The sequence below is a fragment of the Aotus nancymaae genome, unplaced genomic scaffold (assembly GCF_030222135.1).
Source record: "Aotus nancymaae isolate 86718 unplaced genomic scaffold, 86718_ANA_hifiasm-v0.15.2.pri h1tg000065l, whole genome shotgun sequence".
NCBI lineage: Eukaryota > Metazoa > Chordata > Mammalia > Primates > Aotidae > Aotus > Aotus nancymaae.
The window spans coordinates 4,038,197-4,063,983 of NW_026988480.1; positions in this window are offsets into that span (position 1 = coordinate 4,038,197).

Below are 25,787 nucleotides of genomic sequence, written 5' to 3' on the forward strand. Positions count from 1 at the left end.
AGCCTCACGTTATCCGGGAGTCTCTCCCTACACTCTATTACACTGGAAACCTGTCGGAAATGCAGAATTTTGGGCCCCACCCAGCCCTCCTGAGTCAGAAGCGGGGCCTGGAGGCCCAGAAACCTTTGAGCGGGTCCTCCCGGGTGTGAGCATTTGAGGCTCAAGCTTGAGGTTGGCGGGCTCAGGCATCTTTCTCTTCTCACCTGCCCATGCTCTTGTCTCCCTCCAGGGTCTGTCCCATTATTTTCCATTCGTCTGAAGCCTTCTGGACCTCCTCGTCTTCACTACACTCAGAGAAATCAACCCCCCTCCAGGGCTTCATAGACCTTTTCATACCGAATTTGTGGCCCTTTTCCCACATGGCTCACATCCTGCTTCAATGTTTCCCAGCAACATGTAGGGAGACCCACCAAGAGCCGTCACCCAGGAGAGCGTTCCGGGAGGTAGCTCACACAGTCCTTGCGCTCCACAGCCCCGGCAGGCACTATCCTCTGGAGACTCATCTCACACACGAGAAACCAGAAGCTGAAAGAGGCCCGCCTGCAGTACGTGGCAGAGTGAGACCCAGTCTGCCAGTCACCACCTGTGCCCTCCAGGGTGGGAACATGTCTTCTTCCTCCCAGTATTCCCAGTGCTGCAGCAAGACCTGGCACGAGGGAGGAAGCATGTGTGTTAAATGGGATCGGATCACACCCCATTTAAACCCACAGATCATCCACATGTTAGGTCAGCGCCTTCAAGTCAACAAGACTAATTCTTAGCCACCCCTGGCTGTTGCATGAGGCTTCCGTCTTCCCACACAAGCCCTGGCCTCCTGCGATGCCCAGCATTGGCCAGTGCTCTGGTAAGATGGGCCACCTCATTCTCTCCCCGCCCTCTGCTTCCTCTGCACTAAACATGCATCCGCTGAGGCACGCTCTTGTGAGTACGTGCACACTGTTCATCAGACACACTCGGTCCCGGGTCACATGCTGCAGCTCTAGGAAGTAGAGGGTCTTCTCGCCCTCCTCTGACCTCCTGCCTCCCATACTTCCAAAACGAGCTCACCCCCACCACCCTTCAATGGATCATTGCTCTTTTGAGGGTGTGGCTTGTCCCTAATGAAACTGGCAACCGCTGAAACCAAGCCCTTGGCTATATTCTCTTACACCCTGCTTTCCTTCCTGGCATAGGGTAGATTGCATGACTGCTCTCTGGCATGGTGACCCACATGCCAACCTACAGATCATTTTTTTAGGATGCTGCCATGCAACATTCCTGACCACGAGTTCTACCCACTTCATTCATTGACTCATTTACTCAGTGAACACTGAGCGCTTTCTGCTTTTTGTGCATATGATGGTTCAGTTCAAACTCCCACTGTGTGACATCTCTTTGGACTTCCTGTTATTAATCAATCAGCTGGGCCAAATTTATTTCACTTTATGTTTACCACAGAAGCTTCCTGAATCCGATCTTTAACTGGTGACCTCAGAAAAGAAAGAAAAAGAGAGAGATGATTTGAGAATGAAATGGGTAAAATCAATGTTGAAATCAATCCGTTGTAGTTAACACCGTAAATAATCACACGCGATCTAAATGGAAATGTTGGCCACGTCTCAGTACTGTACCAAGTTCCTGGTGCAGTCACTTGATGTCTACTCCTTTACCCTTTGGGGTAGCTGGAATAATTTTTTTTTTCAATGTGTCTTGCAACGGGCTTACAAAACCACTCTGAATTTACCTGATGTCTCTTCCTGAATTTTTTTTTTTTTCTTTTTTGAGACAAGGTCTCATTTTGTTGCCCAGGCTGGACTGCAATGGAACAATCTTGGCTCACTGCAACCCCCACCTCCTGGGTTAAAGTGATTCTCTTGCCTCATCCTCCTGAGTAGCTGGGACTACAGGCGCACACCACCACACCTAGCTAATTTTTTTTTTTTTTTTTTTTTTTTGGTAGAGATGGAGTTTCACCATGTTGGCCAGGCTGGTCTCAAATTTCTGACCTCAGGTGATCCACCTGCCTTGCCCTCCCACAGTGCTAAGATTACAGGCATGAGCCACCACGCCCGGCCCTCTTCCTGACTTTTATTTTTTTGTTTTTTTTGAGATGGAGTCTTGCATCATTGCCCAGGCTAAAGTGCAGCGGTGCAATCTCGGCTCACTGCATCCTCTGCCTCCTGGGTTCCAGCGATTCTCCTGCCTCAGCCTCCAGAGTAGCTGGGACTACAGGCACGCACCACCACACCCAGCTAATTTTTCTGTTTTTAGTAGAGACAGGATTTTACTATGATGTCCAGGATGGTCTCCGTGTCTTGATGGAGCCTCCCACAGTGCTGGGATGACAGGCGTGAGCCACTGCGCCCGGCCCCTCTTCCTGATTTAACAAGGGTTTTGCTCCTGTAATAGCAGGATTATCATCTGGAGATGGTTTGGGACTGTGCTGTCTACATGCTGTTTCCTCTTGTGTTACGATTCCAGCATTCTGGGCTCGGCCTGATCCCCGGGCTGTTTTCTGCATCCACGTTCAACGTTGCCCCCTTGCCTCCTTTCCAGCAGCATCTGACAGAGTTAAAGGGCAAGTGCCTGACGGTTGCCAGCCTGGCTCCTAAACGCCCTAAGGGACCTCCACCCCGGGGCAGCTGACTGCTCTCCTTCCAGTTACTTCCCAGGGCATGCTGAGGGTCTGCGTGTAACGGTGTGCAAAGTGACAGTATCATCACAACTAACCCCAGGCTTCCCAGGACAGACCTAAGTTCTACAAAAGCGCTCTCAAGGTGGCCTGACGGAAGGGCAAATGAAGTCACCGGCCATACTGCCCAAGCTGCACGTCCTCACGTGGTCGCTCCGCTGATCCTCACACAGTGAGTTCACAGTCCGCTCTGTGCCAGCCGGTTGGAAGATGCCATTTGTCTTCCCTGCTTCGGGGCAAGGCGTGGTGTCACCCAGTCAGAGGGGACACTGTCCCCGTCACACAAACAGACCTCCACACCCTCTGCTTCATTGTCTCCAGTCAAAGCACTTCCTCGCCTGAGCAGCGCATAAGCACCCGACAAAAGCTGCCACTTTGCTCTTGCAAGTAAGATAGAAGCGTTCTGAAACTTTCATCACCTTTGAGCTGCATTGTACCCACTGACTACGGACTGAATTTGTATGTTTACTCTTTTACTTTTATGTTCTTATTTATATATCTCACCTTTCACCTTGGTTCAGAAAAAAATTGAGGTGAAGTGTATTAATTAACACATATAATCATTAGGTGGCACAGTTTCCAAGAACTTATTTAATAAGATAAAATAAAAATAGGAGTAAAAGTAGGATTAAAGGAAGGAGAGCAATACAATAGAATTGAATGCTTAGGCCGAGCACGTTGGTTCACGCCTGTAATCTCAGCACTTTGGGAGGCCGAGGTGGGCGGATCACTTGAGGTCAGGAGTTCGAGACCAGCCTGGCCAACATGGCAAAACCCCATCTCTACTAAAAATGCCAAACTTAGCCGGGCGTGATGGCACCCGCCTGTAATCCCAGCTACTCAGGAAGCTGAGGCAGGAGAATCACTTGAACCCAGGAGGCAGAGGTTGCAGTGAGTTGAGATCCCACCACTGCATTCCAGCTGGTGAAAGATCAAGACTCTGTCTCAAAAAAAAAAAAAAAGAATTCAATGCTTAACTGCGGGTGTTTCTGTGAGTGGTCCACAAATGCTTGGTTCTCATCTTCCAGCAAATATCTGGTTGTTTTCTTTTGCCTCAAAAAGGGAAACAATCAGTTATAGGATTTCAGGATCTACAAAATGAAAACTGTGGCTGATTCTGGCCCTGAGACCTGGGAGGACGTCTTCTTTGGGCCTCATGAGAGGATGCTGTGAACGTCCTGGATGCCTTCTGCCTCTGTGCCTGTATTCATTACAGATGTATTGATTAACAGTCTTTTTTTCCTTATCTGAAAATAATACAATGAGAATAATAAAGCAAGAGGGTTTTCTTTCCTCTGGGCTCTGCCTAATCCTCTGCATCTTCTTTTAAAGGCTTAGTTCTTCAGGTGGAGTATTCTTTCTACACTTCCGCTAATATTGTCCACATTCAAGTCTAGACAGCAGATGCACTGGCTTTCGATTAGAAGATTTTCAGAATTTATGCTGTATAAGCAAGACATTCTTTTATCTTTAATACACGTGGGTATTTTTTCATATATTATTTCAGGAAAATACACTGTAAAATGAACACAATGGAACCAAAGAGATAAAATATGTGTCTAAGAATCTGAATATTCAATGTGGATCCGTGCACATTTTAATCTTTAGTTAAGTGGATTCTTTCAGAATGTTGCCATTTCCAAAATGTCAGTGCCATCCTGTCTCTCAAATTCTCTCTCTCATTTCCTTTGAGTTAACTCACCCCAAGCATCATGAAATATATGCACAATCAACGTCTGGAGTGGGATTATGTTGTTCACAGCAGGTTACAGAGAACAGAATAATTTAAGTAATTCATTATTTAAGGATTATTAGTACCTATTATTTGGAATCACTTTCTTTTACTTTTCATTGCTTAAGCTCATTATTTTTTAGCCTTCAGAGTTAAGTAGGTCCAGCACAATGTTTACTAAGGGTGAGAAATCACTTCCATTCTCAATATGTTTACCCACTCAAAGAAAAAGCGTACTAATCTTTTTTCAAGTCATGTCTGATTAACAGCACCCTTACGGAGATCCGCAGCCCGGGGACAGCCATCAGCCACTGACGCACACAAGTTCCACCAGAGTTTCTTCACACACTCAGACTTCCCGTCCTCATGGTTTGGAAAAAATACAGTGATTAAGCATTTCCGAGCAAAACACTTTTGAAAACATAACCATGAGGTTTTCCACATTGAAGCTGCTTTTCCAGGTTTCTGTGAGTCAGCAGTGACACCCAGTGGCTAGAGGCACTTGCAGGCTACAGAAATGTCGCCTGGATTTCATGGTAGTGAAGGAAATTGTAGGAAAACGCATCTTTGGGGCCCAGCTGTTGGAAACTACTCCATGGAGAGGAATGTGTAAATGCAGGATGGACAGAAAAGGGTGGAGGCAGGTCTGAGACGTTTTAACCTGATGCCATCACTCCACTGGCCTACACTACAGGTGATCCAGGAAACAAAAGATCTTTCTGGTACCACATGGTTGGCATCAGATGGAAGAGAGGTACCAGTGCTATGACAGTGACGGGACCCATGGCAGTGACGACTACCCAGCTGGCCCTGAGAGCACGGGCCCCTTGAACGATGCTTGTGAAAAAGGAAAATCAGACGGGAGACAGATCACCAAAGCACCCTTTCCTTTTGCAGATGCAACCAAGGCAAAGTCAGTGTGCCCGATGCACATGCAATTTCAGCCAACAACCTTGTAGCTTGGACAGAAACATGGGTCACTTACCTCCCAGGCTGTTATTTTTGATGTCATCATTTTATGACATCAAAACATGTAGTGATACGGGTTGACAGACTGCGTAGCAGTGTTCGGGAAGCAGTGAGAATATGCTTCTGGTCTCTATGGGATTTTAAACTAATATCAAAATTCTTAACATTGAGAATTAGTGCCGCTCCATATATTGAAACAAGTTGGAGATAAAATCAAGTGCCAGGGATGACTTGTTCCTTATACTAAAATGAGGTAGAGGCTGTGGATACGGGGCAAATCCAGGGATGTTCTGGAAGTTCTCAAATGCTAGTGCCTTGTTTGATGATAAGCTGTTCTTTCTGAAGGTGAACTACACTCCTGACTCAGCATCAGCAACTTAAGGCTGATTTTTCCATTAGTAGGACAAATTTGCCCCACCACTCCTCTGCTTAATTCTCAAAAGATGCTTTGTTTTTAAATTTGTAAAAAGCAAGGCATTGCAATAGAGAGACCATTAAACTTGGGCCTAGATAACACGGATGTGAATGTGAGTTCTACTGCCTATTAACTGTGTAAGCTCAATCAACTTCCTTAAACATTCTGAAACTCAGCCGGACATGGTGCCTCACGCCTGTAATCCCAGCACTTTGGGAGGCCAAGGCAGGTGGATCCCCTGAGTTCGGGAGTTCGAGGTCAGCCTGCCCCACATGGTGAAACCCCCGTCTCTACTAAAAATAAAAAAATTTAGCCAGGCGTGGTGGTGGGCGCTTGTAATCCCAGGTACTCGGAGGCTGAGGCAGGAGAATCTGTTAAACCCAAGAGGCAGAGGTTACAGTGAGTTAAGATCACACCGCTGCACTCCAGCCTTGGTGGCAAGAGAGAAACTCTGTCTCAAAAAAAAAAAAAATTCTGAAATTCATTTCCTAATATTTTTAAAACAATAATGCTATTTATCTCAGAGAATGATAGTAAAACTAATGATACAAGCTAGTTCAAATTGCCCAACATTTGATAAGAAATTATTTGTTTCCTCACATTTTATTATGAAACTTTTCAAACATGTAGAAAAGAATAAAGCATTTCCCAGTGAATGTTCACATACACCCCATCTCAATTGTACAATTAATATTTCACTACACTTTATCAATTACCCCCCATCTATCGTTCCTCTACCCCTTCATCAATCCGTCGGATTACTTTTGATGCATTTCAAAGATGCAAACGGCAGTTCATTTCCACATGTCATTAACTTGACTTCAGTGTTTGTGTACGGTTCTTTTTTTTAATTTGGGGGATAATGTTTACATATAATGACGTGCACAAATCTTAAGTCAGCCATTAAATAAATGGATCTCAAGAAGTGCTCACACCCTACTTCTCCATCCTGGTTATGATAAAGACATGACCGTCACCCCAGAAAATGCTCTCAGGGTCCCTCCAGATAAATTCCTGACCCTCACCCAAGATGCAACCGCCGTTCTGATTCTTTTTGTTGTACATTTGTTTTGTTCCTACCTAAAGCTCATCCAAAGGGAGCCAGAAACTACATGACTGGAGACCTCACCTTAAGGAAATTCTCATATATTAACAAACAAGTCAATCCCCCAATAGGTGCAATCTTCATTGTTGGTTGCATCTTGGTTTCTAGGAAGAACTGTATCTGTAAGCTGACAAATGTATTTGCGTGCACAATCCAAGCTACGCAGTGTTACCAACTCAAGAAATTATTTTTGCAGCGGCAATGAAACGTTCTACCAGCAGATGGCAGTATTAACCCATCGTGTCCCTGGGAGCCCTTTAGGCTCCACCGGCTTTATGATTATATAAAAGGTAGTCCCGGCTGGGAGCGGTGACTCACGCCTGTAATCCCAACACTTTGGGAGGCCGAGGCGGGCGGATCGCGAAGTCAGGAGTTTGAGACCAGCCTGGCCAATATGGTGAAACCCCCTCTCTACTAAAAAAATATACAAAAATTAGCTGGGCGTGGTGGTGTGCTCATATAGCCCAGCTACTCGGGAAGCTAAGGCAGGAGAATCACTTGAACTGGAGAGGCGGAGATTTCAATGAGCCAAGATGCTCCACTGCACTCCAGCCTGGGCAACAGAGCAAGACTCCGTCTCTGGAAAAAAAAAAAATGGTGGCCCTCAGTTTAAGCCAGTTGGACTTAAGATTTTTTTTTTACTTCAGGATGGTACAAAAACATAAACATTCTGTACGCCTCTCAACTTAGAATGGGGTTCAGATAAACCCATCATAAGCTGAAAATATTGTAAGTCCAAAAATATACTTTCAATTTGCAATACTTTCAATGAAGATGAATTTATTCAGATGTAACCGCAGGGTAAGTCAACAAGCATCCGTGTTAATTTTTGATTCCATATTCACAAAGGCACACACTTTTTTTTACAAAGATGCAAACAACCAAGAGTGCTTATCTTTAGGGATATAATTTCTAAACAGGTAAATTAGGTGGATCCTGGAGACATGCACCAAGGAGGCTAGTTGACACATGAGAGGTTGCAGGTGTGTTTGGTCAGCTTCAACTGGGGGAGCAGCACGCACTTCGAATGACACACATCTGAGAGCTAATTACAGCCGCCAATTACAGAATCAGCTCCCAAACACTGGCAATATTTAGCAGGGCTGAAAGAAAAGACCTTCCCTGAAACTTCACCAAGTAACCACGAGGTGGTGGTTCACTCACTGCCTGTCCATCCTGTCTCTGATCCGAGCGCACACAGCATGCCAAGGAGCGGAACACCTGCGTGTAGACTCGGGAGGCAGCAGCTGCAGGATCTACTTGGTAACATTGAGGAATCGTTCTTAGTCTGGGAGCAGTCAGGGAGAAGCTGCGGGGAGGGGGCAGTTCTAAGGGCCAACTCACTACTCATATCTTTTAATAAAGTGTGTGGCTGGACACGGTGGCTCACACTTGTAATCCCAGCACTTTGGGAGGCCGAGGCAGGTGGATCATGAGGTCAGGATACTGGCCATCCTGGTCAACACAATGAAACCTTGTCTCTGCTAAAAATGCAAACATTAGCTGGGCATGGTTGTGGGCACCTGTAATCCCAGCCACTCGGGAGGCTGAGGCAGGAGAATCACTTGAACCTAGAAGGTGGAGGTCGCAGTGACCTGAGATTGCACCACTGTACTCCAGCCTGGACGACAGAGCTAGACTCCATCTCAAAAACAAAAATAAATAAAAGTAAATGAATAAGTAAAGTGTGTAACATCCCGGGAGCTGAGAAAAGGTCGTGTCAGTAACCCCCTGCATAACTGCAGAGGAGAGAGCTAGAAGCAGTGCTTGAAACGGCCCTCTGGTGCTGGGAGACCTTCGCCGCGTGGGGAGGGCTTTTTCCAGCACTGTGTTCCCTTTCACTGAAATGTTCAAGGCAAAGGCAAACAACTGCACTTGGGGAATATTGAGGAGGAAAATGTATGTGTACAGGACTGTGTGCACTCAGATCAGAGAGATAAAATATGAGAACAGATCAGTGCCTTCAAAACTGGGATGTGCGCCCCACGTGGAATATGCCATGACTGAGGATTAAAAGATGATTTTAGGAGGTGCTTACACATACATGAAATAAACACGTAACAAGTCTGAGAAGCCAGTCATGGGCCCTGTGACACATACAGTCATTAGGCGGTGAAATATACAGTCGTTAGGTGTGATGTTGGTTCCCATACCACAGCTACCACCCACAGCCAAGGAAAACCACGGGAAAGATTCCTGTGGCTACAAAGGGAACCTTACCGCAGTTAACGCATTCCCCACCTTGCCCCACCTACCAAAGCATTTCCCACATTGCAAGGCCCACCTAAAGCCATGCATACAAGCTAATCCTTACAGAAAGCCCCTTGGCATCCCCCAGATGGAGATGCCAATGTAGTCAAGGTCCTAATTAAAATATAATGCCCAGGTTTGGACTAATAGAAACTATTGACTCAGACAGTGGACTCATTTCACCCACACATCATTAAAAAGCTATCCCAAACATTAAACATTAGATGGAAACACCATACTCCCTGGCATCCACCTTCATCAGGGAGAAGAGAAAGAATGAATCAGACTTTAAAGAACCACTTAACCAAATTGATTCTGGACACTCAGTTACCATAGACCGAGTGCCTTCCTATTGCCCCACTGAGAATCCAAACTGTCCCACGGAAAGATATCGGTCTTTCTCCTTACAAGATCCTCTCCGGATTGCCCTATTTACACTCCACTGCTGACATTCTTAGCTTTGAAACAAAAGATCAATTTCTCAAACATTATATACTTGGTCTGTCTTCTACTTTCTCTTCTCTAAAAACTAAAGGTCTCTCAGCACAGGCACCACCCCTGGAATTCCCGGTGCATCAACATCAACCTGGGGAGCATGTCCTTATCAAAAGCTGGAAAAAGGAGAAACTCGAGCCAGCCCGGGAAGGACCTTGCTTAGTGCTGCTAACTGCTAAAACCACCGTCTGGACAGCAGAGAGAGAGAGGACGAACCCATCACACCTGAGTCAAGTCAGCCCCGCCCCCTCCAGAGTCATGGGCCATAGTCCCAGGGGAAAGCCCTACCAAACTAAAGCTGAGAAAAATGTAACTGCCATTCATCTATCGTATTACTCCTTCTTTCCTCACTCTGTTGCTGACCACTTAGCTATTAATGTAACCAAGTCAATTTTGCCTCGAACCGTTTGCATTTGATGCTTGCCTTGTTATAACCTGCAGAGGCTTGCCAAGTCAAAGACAGCGCTCCACTTCAGAAAAGTACCCCTATCCTTCTTGGCTCTCCTCAGACTGAGCATTAGTGAATTGGGATCATTTAGTCTGGGAAGATTTCGATGAAGACCCCAGTATCAACTGGGAGTCTTGCCCGCCCCTCCCAGTCCAGAACTTTTATGCTGTAGTTGGCCCAATGTTCTGCGGCCCTCTAAATAACAAGGATGGACTGCTCCTACCCTTGGCTATAATTTCCTAAAACCGTACATTCATTTTACTAAAGGAATAGCTTCTCCTGTCAGCTAAACCAGTGCAATCCAATACAGGCTATTATCCCAAACCCTCAAAGTTCTTCCCCTTCTCTAAGCCGGTCCTCTTCTTTAAGCTGGTTTTATGGTATGCGGACTGGGGTTTTAGGAACAGACCCTATTGGATCCTTTAAAATATGTCTCATTGATCCCCCACCACCTACACCTTTCCCTAAGTCTTCTTCCAAATCCTCTCACAACGAAACAGTTGTTCCTCCTCCGTCTAATGACAAGACCAAAGTAGCTATTGTAGAAGTTAAAGACCAAAAACAAACATTGGCAATTGAGACAGGATATCAAGATGCGAATGCCTGGTTGAAACGAATCAAATATGTCTTCTGCACTTTTAACAAAAGCAATTGTTATGCCCATGCACACAGTAGGCTACAGGCCCAAGTTGTTCCCTTTCCACTAGGATAGTCCTTCATCCAACAAGGCATGGGATGTATGGTGGCTCTTTTCCAGGATTCTACAGCCTGGGGTAACAAGTCGTGTCAAGCTTTCTCTCTGCTATATCCTGAAGTTCCACACCCTGCGGGTCAGCCCCCAAGTGCCATCCAGCCTCCACCTCCTGACACTAAGTTCACTTCACGACTCTCATGACAAGGAGGAAACTTAGCATTCCTTAGAGACCTGAAAGGATGCAGTGAGCTTAAGAGTTTTCAGGAGCTTACCAATCGGTCAGCCCTTGTTCATCCCCAAGCAGATGTATGGTGGTATTGCGGTACCCCTTTACTGGACACTCTGCCAAGTAACTGGAGTGGCATTGTTCTAGTCCATTTGACTATCCCTTTCACCCTGGCATTTCATCAACCAGAGAGAGGAAAAATGCAATATCATAAAACAAGGGAAGCCCCTTATGGGTCTTTCGACTCTCACGTTTATTTAGATGCAGTTGGAGTCCCATGAGGAGTACCAGATTAATGTAACACCCGAAAACAAATAGTTGCAGGATTTTAGTCAATATTTTGGTGGGTCACCATTAAGAAAAATGTAGATTGGATAAATTACATTCATTACAACCCATAGCGGTTTGTTAACTGCACTAGAGATGCTGTTGAAGGAATAGCTGAGCAATTAGGGACTCCTAGCCAGATGGCCTGGGGACTAGGATAGCCTTAGACGTGATATCAGCAGGAAGAGGAAGGGTTTGCATCAGGATTAAAACTCAGTGTTGTAGCCTCATCCCAAACAATACCACCTCTGATGGAAGTATAGCAAAGGCATTACAAGATCTAACTGCTCTGTCCAGTGAGTCAGCCAAGAACTCAGGAGTCAATAACCCCTTCACAGGGTGGCTAGAAAAATGATTCAGCGAATGGAAAGGAGTCAGAGCCTCAATTCTTACTTCTCTCTCAGCCGTAGTAGGTATACTCATTCTTGTCAGGTGTTGTGTCATACCATGCATCCATGGGCTGGTTCAAAGACTCACAGAGACAGCACTTACTAAAACCTCCCTAAAGTCTCCTCCACCTTATTCAGAGAGGTTTTTTTCTTTTAGAGAATCAAGCAGAACAACTAAGCCAAATCATGTTAAGGAAGTTTGAAGAGAAAGAACTGTAAGATCAAGAGGGGGAATTGTGAAAAGTGAAACGTTCCTCTTCAAAGTTTCTCTTTTTGTTAAAGAATCAGTAATAAGTGTTAGAAATAATAGTTTCTTTTAAAAACTAACTTCCTTCAAGCTTCCTTGCTTTTTGCTAATAACTCCTTGTTAAGCCTTATGTCACTGTTAAATGTAGTAAGGGAGTAAGTACATTCTATGTCCTTGTACTTTAACCGAATTAGTTGTTCTGGCCTATAGCCTGCTTACACATGACCAAACATGCCGGGGCATTTCCTGGCTTACAACCTATGCCTCTTCCTTATTTGGAAACGTTATTATTCTCCTAGTTTCCCATAAACAACCCTTTTCCTTTCTTTGTTCTCCATTTACCTATTTAGAAAAGTTATAAATTTTTAGACAATCAGGATCAGTCTAGATTGTGCCATCCAGCTCCAGCCAATGGAGATAGGACACAGCAGTAAGGACCCAATGCATCAGGGATAAAAACCTCTGCTTTTCTTTGTTCATTGTGCTCTCATGACAATCAGGCTTCCGAGAAGCACCCTTTCTTCAGAAAGTAAAATTGCCTTGCTGAGAAAATTCTTTGAGCACTAGTTCTTCCTTTCGGCACCAAGGAACAACCATTTGCTTCTAACAATGCTATCAATCATAATTAAGGTTGTTCAGTTGCTGTAAACCAGTGAGATAGCCAAACCTGTTTGTCAATTGTGTTTCTTACTGTAACTACCCTGGACATTTTGCTATTCTCAGATAATCGTTGTCTTGTTTTAATCCTTTTCAAAAGATGGTTTATAATAAGCTATAATACTCTGACAGGTGCTCTTAAATACAATTTCTGATTGTATTGGAGACAATCAGTTTTCTGATAATTTTAGAAATTGTGACATTGGAATAAAGGAAAATGTACAGGACTCATGAAGAGCTAAAGTGTTCACAAATATCAAGTAAAACAAGAGTTAACTAAATGAACTGAATGCAGGAAACTGAGGCAAACCTTTTTGACTTCTGCTTGGAATATTGCTGATCTTTGTTTTGTTTTTCAGAGTCAAGGAAACTTATTTTGAACTATTTGCAGCCTTTAATAATTAAGCAAGGTACACTCCTATAAGCAAAATTTGGGGCATGCTTGTTTCTCTCTGCCTGGTTCCTCCAGAATTTAGAACCTATCCATGAATATTCTTAACTTACGGCAATATATTTGTTTGTATCTGTGCAATAAGAATGCATTTTTCTTTTGCAACAGGACGCAATTGGAGAAAGTGGTTATTTTACCAAGGCTTTGACTGGAAGGGTATGCTTCCCTTTAAGGAATCAGTCTCGACTTGCAGAGCCAATAAAAGCCCAGTGGGGAAACTGGCCTCATACACTTGCCTATGCAGTCCCTGCACAGGGTTCCTGACCTGTGGTCAGTAAGGAATGTCACTTTCTAACAGGTCCAGGAGCCACAAGTTTATATTTGGACCTTAAGAGGAAAGGGGTGCCTAACAGGTATTTGAGGATAAACCCATGTCTAGGCTTGGCTTTAAAAGGTTTTATCTGAGATTTATTGTGGAACAAACTGCCTTGCTGGGTTTCATATGGCATGTGACCTGTTGCCCCTTTCTTTTGACTGATTTATCTCTTTTGGAATGGGAATGTTTACCTAATGCCTGTAGCACCATTGAATGTTGGGAAAAAAAAAAAAAAAACTTGTTTTTAATTTTACAGGCTCGCAGCCGTATCGAAATTACCTGCAAATCTCAGATGAGACTTTGGACTTTGGGCTTTAGTGTTGATGCCTGAACAAGTTAGGATTTGGGAAGACTATTGGGAAGGGACGCTTGTATTTTGCAATGTGTGAGGGACATGAGATTTGGGGTCAGTGGTCCCCTAACTGGACACCCGGTTTCAATTTTTATCACATTATTTTATAAAACTACTCGTAGTTCATTCATTTGTCTATTGCTTATTCATCAATCAATTATTCGTGTGGCTTCATGATCCTAGTGAAACATTAGACACTTAGCTTTGTTTCGTGTCCAGAGAATGCTCAATTCTATTTTGAGTCAGGGACCCCCAGAATCTGCATTGCTCTAAAGTTTTTTTTGTGTGCTGCAGATGGCAGGTGAATTTCTTCAGCTAAGGCTGTTGATGTGGAAGACAATTTAACCTTGAGAAGTTGGCATGCATACGATTTTCCGGCTTGCCTGCAAAGGTCTGCAGGGTGCAGGCCTGGGCCTCCTTAGGAGGTGCCGTACTTCAGGCCTGCAATTTACCTCCGTTACCACTAGATGGAAGTGGTTTCTGTGATTTTTTCCCCAGTGTTGGAAGCAAGCATTTCACTTGCAGCGATCTGGGGAGCTGCATGGAACACTGCTCATCTCGGTGGAAGGCGCCTGTCCTGGTGTCTGCAGTCGGCAGAACAGCTGCTCTGCTGCTTTCCAGCTGGAGGGGGCTGCCCCCTGCAACCCAACCCACAGGTCCACGCAGAGCACAGCAATCAGCCTTGTCCAGGCCTTGCAGTTTACCCAGCGCTGTCTACGCGCGATTATTTTCTGCCCTCACAGAACACCTCTGACATTGGTGTGGTGTCATCTGCACTTTGCAGAGCAGGAACCATTCAGTGGTGCTCTGACCCTGGACCTGGCTGCATTGTAGGACCCCCAGGGACATGGGCTGCCTAAGCCAATGCAGGCAGGACTCTTTTTCCATGAGAGCTGTGCAGAGCCTCTGCTTGTGGAGTAGGACCCCTGACCTCTGCTGCCAGCTTCAGGCTCACTGCAATTTGTGGAGCCTGATATCTGTCCCTCCAACCTCCAACTCCAACAACCCTCCTGGCCACTAAGTTGCCTTCCCGCCCACTCATCATCTCCCCAGACTTCCCATCATCACAACCTCTCAGGTTTAACAAAGCTCTCTGGCCTCACGCCTGGCTTCCTGCTCCACTCACTGCACAGCTGTGCTCCTGGAGGGAAAGATAGCCCACCACACACAATTGATAAAGGGCGGGGCAGAGATTTCAACTCATGGCCTCTAACTCCAATTCTCACACTCTCACATACCAAGCACACCTCTCCTCTCCTATTCTGACAACACCTTAAGATGCTGCTCTAGTGCCTCTGTAGAAAAGTTTAATCAGCTGTCAAAATCAGGCAGGAGTGACACATGCTGTGCCCACAGCAGACATGAGTGGTTGCTCCCAGCGGTTGCTCTTCACCCCGCCTGGGGGAGTCCTCACCATCCTCATCATCGTGCTCAAGAGACTGCTTGGATGCATTCGAGGTGCGTGATATCACACAGACCAGTCATCCCTAGACTGAGGCCACTTCTCAACCCCAGAAGAATTCTCCTTGCTCCAAGTGTCCATGATCTGAAATCAATTTAATTACCTCTTAGAAAATGCTGCTTCTCGGGCAGGTATGGTGGTGCACACCTGTAATCATAGCACTTTGGGAGGCTAAGGTGGATGATCACCTGAGGTCAGGGGTTTGATACCAGCCTGACTAACATGGTGAATTCCCATCTCTACTAAATACAAAAATTAGCCAGGTGTGGAGACAGGTGCCTGTAATCCCAGCTGCTTGGGAGGCTGAGGCAGAAGAGGCACTTCAACCTGGGAGGTGGAGGTTGCAGTGAGCTGAGATTGCACCACTGCACTCCAGCCTGGGCAACAAGAGCAAAACCTCATCTCAAAAGAGAAAAGAAAAGAAAAAGAAAATGCTGCTTCTGTAAAATCTGCTGCTAATGAGATCTTGGTCATATAACACAAGCAGGTGTTTCTCTGCCAGGAACATTTAGTAAATGGCTGTTCTCGGTGCCTCCTATTGGGATGTTAGCCCATTTTAATGCACAACATCAGTAAATTCACACTCTAGGCTTTAGAGACAAGAAGTCTTGGATACACAGGGGAAGGACAAGTGTCAGAGCAGGAGTGCAGACAGGAGTCTGCCGGAAGCTCCCGGAAGTTTGGAAGAGAAGACACCAGGAATCTTTGAAAGGAACGGGACAGGGACTCAAATCTTGCTCCCACATTTATAAGGCTATTTAATAATCTTATATAATTTTCTAAATCCTGTTGTTGACAATGCAAAGTTCTGTAAGTCCTGCTATTGGTAAATGACATCCATATCCCATAAGTCATTTAGATTTTAATGTGAACGCTTGTGTTGTTTATTGTGATTTGTCCTTAGTCACAGAATTGTACACCCCGTCCCAGCTGTGTACTGTTATCTTCATCAGCCTTTCTTTCTTTTTGCCTGTTTTACTTTTAGTATAGACATCTTTAAATAGAAAAACAGAGAAAACTTTAAAATGAATTTCCGTGTGCCCATTACCCAACTTCAACAACTCACAGCAATAGGAATTTTTCCCACTCCCTCCCATCCTTGCTCCAGATTATGCTGAAAGTTATTCCCCAATATTAGATCATTTTATCTGGAAATATTTTAGCAGCATGTACTTTTTTTTTCTTTTTTTGAGACAGTTTCGCTCTTGTTGCCCAGGCTGGAGTTCAGTGGCACGATCTTGGCTCACTCCAACTTCTGCCTCCTGGATTCAAATGATTCTCCTGCCTCAGCCTCCCAAGTAGCTGGGACTACACGCGCCCCACCACCACACCCAGCTAATTTTGTATTTTTAGTAGAGAGAGGGTTTCACCATGTTGGCCAGGATGGTCTCGATCTCCTGACCTCAGGTCATCTGCCACCTCGGCCTCCCAAAGTGCTGGGATTACAGGTGTGAGCCATCACACCCAACCCTTAATTCTTAAATATTAAAAATTAAGAATAAAATTACATCAATGTATTTATATATGTCCTCCAGGTTCAAAAAGGGTTTGAGGCAAATAAAACACGAAAGTACTCCCAGAAGCCAGCTCACAACCCTGGATCACCGTTTCACCCGGAAGCAGAAGGAAACACCAGCCCAGAAAACTACCTGTTGGTTCTCACAGGCTTTCGTCACTAGTACTTCCTCCCAGTTAGAAGGGCATCGATAGCCGTGGCCCTACTGGGGTCTGGGGAGCAGGGACTAGGGCGGAGGCAAACACAGCAGCACACACCTGCGGATAAGGTGCAAACAAGAAGCAGAGGCAGCCAGGAAGAGACCTGGAGAAAGGAGAAGGAGGCAAAACAGTGAGCCGACAGAGCTGGATCTTCATGTACAGCTCAGCCGGTGTGGCAGGCAGAAGGTAAGGAAAGGGTTCTGTGATGCTGAGTGAAGGGAGTTCTTGGAGAACCCTGAGCAGAGGCTCTGTGGGAAGTCTGATAGGGGTAGTTTGCCCAGCCTCATCTCCCCTGTCCTTTCATGGTAGGAGTAGGGAGGCTTGCTTTAGCTCACTCCATGGCAGTCCACAAGTGGGATGTGGATTTTTTTCTATCTTCCCACCACTCCCCCAGGCACTGCAGGCTCTGCCTTCCCAATAGACTGTCCTGAAAGTTGATATAGTACCTCCTGCTTGTCATACTCCAATTTCCCACCACCACCCACAGGCCACTGAAGCCTGATTGGAAGGCAGAGGCTCTGTATGTCAAATAAAGCATAGAAGAGGAAAAGCCAGATGGATTTTTATAAGGGAAACAACTGGAAATAAAAGGTTAGCATTAATGGCCCACAGCTTTGAAGGACCTGGTGGAATGGTCCCTCAGCTTCTGCTACCTGCAAGTGCTAGGTAGGTACAAGGAACCACATGCCACATCCCAAAGAAAAGCATTGTCCTATGGCTTAATGCTAACTGGAATGATAATGTGGTAGTGGCAGTGATGGTGGTAGTGGTGATATAAAGACACTCATGGTGGTGATGTGCGTAGTGGTAATGATAGTGGTGGTAGTTGTGATAGTGATGGTGGTGGTAGTGATGACAGTGATGGTGGTAATGGTGATGGTTGTGATGACGATGGTGGTGGTGATGATAGCGGTGATGATGGTGGTAATGGTTGTGGAAGTGGTGGGGGTGATGGTGGTAGTGATGGTGGTGGTCATGATGGCAATGGTGGTGGTGTTAATGGGGGTAATGGTGATAGTGATGGTGGTGGTAATCGTGGTGATAACTGTGGTGCTGATGGTGGTGATGGTGGTGGTAGTGGTTGTGGTGATGGTGATGATGGTGATGGTATTGTTGATGGTGATGGTAAGGGTAGTGATGGTGGTGATCATGATGGTGGTGGTGGTGTTAATGGGGGGGTGATGGTGATGATGGTGGTGGTGGTGATGGTGATGATGGTGATGGTATTGTTGATGGTGATATTAATGGTGGTGATCGTGGTGGTGATGGTAGTGATAGTGGTGATGATGGTGGTGGTAGTGGTTGTGGTGATGGTGATGGTACTGTTGATGGTGATGGTAAGGGTAGTGATGGTGGTGATCATGATGGTGATGGTGGTGTTAATGGGGGGTGATGGTGATGATGGTGGTGGTGGTAATCGTGGTGATAATTGTGGTACTGATGTTGGTGATGGTGGTGATAGCGATGGTGATGGTGGTGATAGCGATGGTGATGGTGGTGGTGGTAATTGTGATAATTGTGTTGCTGATGGTGGTGATAGTGGTGATGGTGATGGTGGTGGTGGTGATGGTGATGGAATTGTTGATGGTGATGGTAATGGTGGTGATGGTAGTGATAGTGGTGATGATGGTGGTGGTAGTGGTTGTGGTGATGGTAGTGATAGTGGTGGTGATGGTGGTGGTGGTAGTGGTTATGGTGATGGTGATGATGGTGATGGTATTGTTGATGGTGATGGTAGTGGTGGTGGTGGTGATGGTAGTGGTGGTGGTGGTGATGGTGGTGATGGTGATGGTAGTGATAGTGGTGATGATGATGATGGTGGTAGCTGTGGTGATGGTGGTGATGATGATGGTGTTGTTGTGGTGATGGTGGCAGTGGTGATGGTATTGTTGATGGTGATGGTACTGGTGGTGATGGTGATAGTATTGATAGTGGTGATGATGATGATGGTGGCAGTTGTGATGGTGGCAGTGGTGATGGTATTGTTGATGGTGATAATGGTGGTGATGGTGATAATAGTGGTGGTGGTGATGATGGTGGTGGTAGTGGTTGTGGTGATAGTGATGATGGTGATGGTGATGATGGTAGTGTTGGTGGTGATGGTGATGGTGGAGGTGGTGATGACATGAGCAGTTACCATATATCAGGAACAGTTAATATACATGTCTGTCACTTAAACCTCATAATAACTCATTTTTGAACATGTCCTTATCCCCCAGTGAGTGTCCTACAGGGGTCCTATGGACTCATTAAGCAGGGCAGGATACCAATCAGGATCTGGAGATTTAAAAAAGAAACAAAGATGTTGAGGCTATAATTGCTATGGAGTAAGGTGTTACAACTAGTCTTACAACTAGTTAAACAAGAACTTGGCTGCTGGGTGAGGTGCTCCAATCACATTACCATGAAGAGCAAGAGAGAGACATAGATGCTTTTCAGGCACCTGGCCGACACGCTCTATCTGATATTTTGCCTACACTTGGTGTGGAGTGGAAAAGCAAATGGGATTTCAAAAAGCCTTAATTACCAATCCTGAAGACAAGGAGACTCACTAAGGACCACACAGACGGTGTAGGAAAAGTTTGCTTTGCTGGGAACTGTATCATTCAACAGTCTCTGTGACTTTCTCAGGAGAGTTTGTGCTTCCGCGAGCGCCTGTACCGGTATGCATACATTCACTCTGGCGGCCTCACCAGGCAGTCCACGTTCCCAGATGGGAGTTAAGACCTGCCTAAAACACAGACACTCTCCGCATCATGTTCATATTGTACCCTCTCATTTGACCTATTAAGCCTCATTTCTTCTAGAAAAGCAGAAAAACAACCACTGGAGTGGTTGTTAATATTTTTAGAAATCCATCAAGATGAAAGTAACCCACAGAGTCCAAAGTGGAGAATCCATAACTCAGACTTTAAGCCTGGAAAAAATCCTATCACCCCACCTGGCCAACCCTAGCCCAGCCCTGAAATAGACATAAAATTGGTGTTGAATCACATCTGATGCTGCCATATCCCAAGGAGGCTGCCAGTGTTCAGGGGCTGGGTCGTTTGTGCATATGAAAGGCCACATCATTGTACAAGGATGCAATAATGATGCAGGTCATGTGGGGAAGACAGCAGGGTAAACGATCGTTGAAAGATATCCACTTGATACAGGGTCCATGACAAAAAGGTGTAGTAGGGATGAGGCCTAGAAGCACAGAGAACCCCGGAGCAGGCACAGAGATCTCATGGTGTCTCACCTCATCCTTATCCAGAATATAAATGTCAGAAATGGAGGAATAACTCAGGGTCATTAACCCAAAGTGGAGTCAGTGGAAACCCCTGTACAGAAAATGTAGTGCTGTGATGAGGCGAGCCAGGTCCAATTCTTTGGGCTGAGTCCCTGAACAGGCTCACAGTTGCCCTCTCTCACAGCAGGCCCCATCTGGGCTCCCTCATCCCAAGGTCACCTTCAGATATGCTGCAACAGCAGAATATGTTTGGTGTCCACAGCAACCACTGTGCTCAGCTGCAGGGGACTGAATGAACACAGGTTTTCCAAGTGTTAGATCTCCCCTAACCCTGGACGCTGGGTGGGAAGACTTCCGGCAAAAGACTTCATCCTGATAATGGGCTGCTGACACGAATGTTTCAAAAACAGCTCCTACCTGTCCTATTGTGAACTGAGTTTCAGGGTTGGCTGCAGCTTCCCTGGGCTGGGGTCAGAGCAACCTGTCAACATACGTCAGCCTCTGGTGATGAGCAATTCCATTCTCCATGAGATAGTTAAAAATTGACTTCTACTGTGGTGGAGTCCCCACAAACAGGCACAAATGTGGGGGCCCCTACTCAGACAGCAGCATCCGCCAATGAGCTGCAGGGGTCATTTCCTCACTGCAAGAGCACAGACAGCATAGTCACCGATCAGCTGATGAAACACTGCAGGGTGTCCTGGGACCCAGATACTACTCTCTCCTTTTTAAGGAGGTTGATATTCAAGACAGTTACTATAGAAAGAAGACTAGGCCGGGCGCAGTGGCTCACACCTGTAATCCCAGCACTTTGGGAGACCAAGGCAGGTGGATCACAAGGTTAGGAGATCGAGACCATCCTGGCCCACATGGTGAAACCCCGTCTCTACTAAAAATACAAAAATTACTCGGATGTGGTTTCATGCCTGTAATCCCAGCTACTTGGGAGGCTGAGGCAGGAGAATCGTTTGAACCAGGGAGTCGAAGCTTTCAAATAGAAAGAAAGAAAGGAGAAGACTAAATCCATGCCATAGAATATCTGGGATTTTCTGAAATTTTCTCAGAAAAGGTCACATGAGATGTCACGTTGGGATGACATCAGAGCAGTTGGTTCAGGAGACTGTGCAGTTTCTGGTTAATCAAGTGCTAGAGATGGCCCTGGCACAGTGTGGCACAGTGCCAGGACAGACTGATACTAAGACAGACATGTCCAAAAGGACCTACAAGCGAGGGTGGAGGCACTTTGAAAGTTAAATTTTGTAGATGCGTGCATGCAAAGGAGGTAGTGCTGGAACTGGGGGACTGAACCAGGCCAGTCTCAGACAATGAACGCAAACTTGCGGTGGTAACCATCCCTGTAAAGTTAGACTTTCTTTATCATAAGCACATCTCTGCATTAGGTGAAGAGTACGTCTAGCCAAGAGTAGGAGCCTTTTCCTCAGACCCTGACCTTATCACAGGGGCTGCGGAGGATATAAGGAACTTTTCCTCAGCACCCATCCCTAACATTCCCCAGTTTGCCTGTCTTTGTCTGTTTGTGAAGCTATAACAAAATACTATCGACTGGGTAGCTTATTAACAGAGAGTTGATAAGCCGTTGTGCCTTTGGAGGTCAAAGCGATTGGTGAGTTTTTGACCTCCGCAATGTCAGCAGCGGCCTTTGGACTGACAATCTTCCTGACTGGCCGGAGTCTGCAGTTCTGTGGCAAATGCCAGCCCCTAGCTCTACAGGACCGCTTAGAGGGTGCTCCCAGGGCCGGGAGACTGCATGTCCAGCCCTTCCTACAGTTTCACAAGCACCCCTTCACTGTCTTCATGTCTGCTCTGGTCAAAAGCTAGACTTGTTCAGAGAAGCACATTCATTCAGCAAGAATTCAGCTCGTTCTCTCTCTCAGCATGCATTTCAAAGATGTTGGCTTTATTCTGAATGGGAAGAGTCCTTGAAAGGCTTGGAGGAGAAAGGAAATACTGTTGGATTTATATTTTATTTTACTTTTTTTTTATTTTTGAGACGGCATTTCACTCTTGTTGCTCAGGCTGGAGTGCAATGGCACCTCTCAGCTCACTGTAACCTCTGCCACCCGGGTTCAAGCCATTCTCCTGCTTCAGTCTCCTGAGTAGCTGGGATTATAGGCATGTGCCACCATGCCCGGCTAATTTTGTAGTTTTAGTAGAGATGGGGTTTCACCATATTGGTCAGGCTGGTCTTGAACTCCTGACCTCAGGTGATCCGCCCACCTCAGCCTCCCAAAGTGCTGGAGTTACAAGCGTAAGCCACCACTCCCGGCCTTGGACTTATACTTTAAATGAATCATTCTGCAGCTATCTGGGGAATAGACTCATGTTGCATAAGGCTGGAATCAGTGAGGCCAGTAAGGAAACGGTAGCCAGGATTTAGGGGAGAGATGACGATGTGTGAGCTCGGTAGGATAGAATCAGTACCTTGACAAAAGCCCAAATGCTCATGTGTTTTCTTTGAAAGGAGGGACACTGGCACCGACTGAGGCTGTGAGAGGCAGGGAGGACTCAAAGGTGACATCAAGGCTTTGGGTCTGAGGCACTGGTAAAAGGGGAAGATGAGGGCAGTACTGGCAGAGTAGGCTCAGGACAAGCTAAAGCCAGAGGTGCCTAACGGGGACCCGCGTGCTGTTGCAGAGTAGGCACCTGGATAGAGGCATCTGAATATCAAAAGAGAGGTCCACATACGTTTTACATTCCCAATACAAGTGTGCATTACTTTTACATGCAGAATAAAAAAATGGGATTTTTTATACAATTGAATATCAGTAAATGCTTTGGTAGTTAAGTGTAATCATTAATCACTAGAGGGCAATATACATTAATTTTCTGCTATGTAACAGTCTTAAAAAGAAGGAATTGCTAGGCGCGGTGGCTCACACCTGTAATTCCAGCACTTTGGGAGGCTGAGGCGGGCGGATCATGGTGTCAGGAGTTCGAGACCAGCCTGGCCAACATGGTAAAACCCCCATCTCTACTAAAAAAAATACAAAAATTGGCTGCTTGCGGTGGCACTCACCTGTAATCCCAGCTAGTTGGGAGGCTGAGGCAGGAAAATTGTTTGAACCCAGGAGACAGAAGTTGCAGTGAGCCAAGATTGTACCACCGCACTCCAGCCTGGGTAACAGAGCAAGACTCCGTCTCAGAAAAAATAAATACATAAATAACTTTAAAAAGAGAGAATTAAAACAAGTCTGACAAAATGATGAAAAAAAAACAGGTTGAAGAGTTGAGGGTTCCAGCCCAGAATGGCATTAGCTCTTTAGAGGCTGACTTGAATGGTGCTGGCATCTCCACAACGGGAAGGTTTATGTCAGGCACTGCACAAGGTTTATTTCAGGAGGCTGAAAGCTGGCGCATTCAAAATGACTGAGCAGGTCATTCTTTACTCAAGTTAGACCCACTCTTTACTTACTGTATTTGCCCAAATGGCAGGTGAAATGTGCCCTCTTGCTTCTGCATGAGGTAATGTGCATATCAGTCAACTCCAAGGGAACTTGGCCAAGTGTGGCCCTTCTGTCCTTGGGAAAGGCGGCATAAGGTCATGGTGTTCCTAAGGGACCCTGGCTCCCTTCGGTGTGCGCTTCACCTAGTTACAATTTGCTAAAGAAAGCAAACGGAGCGTACAAAGGGCAGCACATTCCCAAAGAGAGTTTTCACCTCAGAGGCCACCAAGCCCAGGGAATGAGTAACCCCGAGCGGCACAGTAAGGGGCAGGCTCCACCCGAGTTAGCACAGGCAGCAGTGGGGAGAAGCCTCACCACCACAGTGTGATTTGGTATGCATGGGGGCGGGGATGGATGAGGCTGATTTATGCAAGCCTCGGGTGGCAGCAACATCCTGAGGACAGGGAATGCCCAGCCTTGCACTCATCCCTGAGACACTGACCTCCAGCTGCGAATAACAGCCCGCTCAGCCCCATTCGCCTGTCTCTGTTAAGATCAGCACATCCCATGGAAGTTGCAAAACCACCAATACCTTTAGACACCTTGGAAATTGAGGGTAAAGGGCAAATGCTGTCTCTGAGCCTCCCAGGGCACCCGTGCCCTCTCTCATGCCCTCTCTCAGTTACCCGGAGGAGAGCTACCTTTATGAACAAGGAAGAGGACCGAGGCAGGATGCATTTCATCCAACTCGTGACTCTATGTGCCAGGATGCAGCACCTATGTTTACATAACGAGAAAAGGTGTGAAAGGAATTTTTGTTCCATGGAGCCCACACCATGGTCCCACGGTCCCATAAGTGCCCATCCTGTTTACTTAGCCATTGCTGCACTGGTGGACAGCCATCTACGGGGACAAAGACACACCAGGGGATGCAAGGCTGTGCTGGACCAGGGGAAGAGTTGCCTCAGCCATCTGGGGTGGGGAGGAGACATAAATCTCTGAATCATTCTCTAGGTGGCTAAGGTCACTGATGGGATGAGGACACAATGAACCACATCCAGGGGGTGGGAGGGAAACTGAAGAAGAGGTGAAGGCAGAGGCTGGGAGAGTCATAGTGGATAGGACAGAGTGGGGTGAGGAGCCCACAGACGGGAGAGACTCAGGACAGAGGTATACCTTTAAGAAAGTGGGGCAGGCTGGTCCTGAGAATAGAAAAATCAGCTAAGTAGAATCCAGCCACTAGTGGGAACAGACATGATCGAAGAACTGAGAGCTAGGAGCTTCGGGGTAAAGAACTACTATGTGAATTCAGTAAAGAAAATAAAGGAGTGGTCAGAGAGTGGGAAGATCAGGAAAACCCAGCTTCACAGGAGGAGATGGAGGAGGCTGTTTCAATGAGTGCACCGTTGACGATGTCCAATGCCAAAGAGAGATGAAAGGACATTGAGGATTTAACAAAAGGCTGCTGGGGCCTCATCCTCATTCAGGTTTTCATTTCATGTGTGAAGGTTCGGTAGAGCATAGGGGCCTACATCATAGGCACTGAGGAGGGAAGGATCCACAGAAAAACAATGCTGGGGAGAAAAGGGCAGGTCCCTGGCCCTGGACCTGCGCCCACAGACCTACGTGAGAACAGGTATTCGTGCCTAAATGTTGCATTTCCCACGACCATCCTGGCCCACCATGCCCCCATCCTGTGCCTATAAAAGCCCTGAGACCCTAGTGGGCAGAGACACAAGCAGCTGAACATCGAGAGAAACTCACTGGTAGAAAAGCACACAGACAGACACCACAGATGCTGGCAGGCTATCGACCGCTGGAACAAGACGGAGTTTGGCTGCGGTGGTCAGAGCAGAGCCCAGCCGCTGGGCAGCCTCACTCTAGGGGAAACCCACCACCTTCCCACTCCACCCCCCTTCTGGCCTCCCCATCCACCTCGCTGAGAACTACCACCACTCAATGAAAAATCTTGCACTCGTCCTCCAAGCCCACGTGTGATCTGATTTTTCTGGTACAGTAAAGCAAGAACCCAGGATACAGAAAGCCTTCTGTCCTTGCAGTAAAGCAGAGGGTCTGATTGAGCTGACTAACACAAGTCACCTATGGACGGCTAAACTGAAAGAGCACCCTGTAACACACTCCCACTGGGGCCTCAGGAGCTGTAAACACTCAACCCTACATGCTGCCATGGGGTTGATGCTCCCCACAACCTGCCTGTCTGCATGCTCC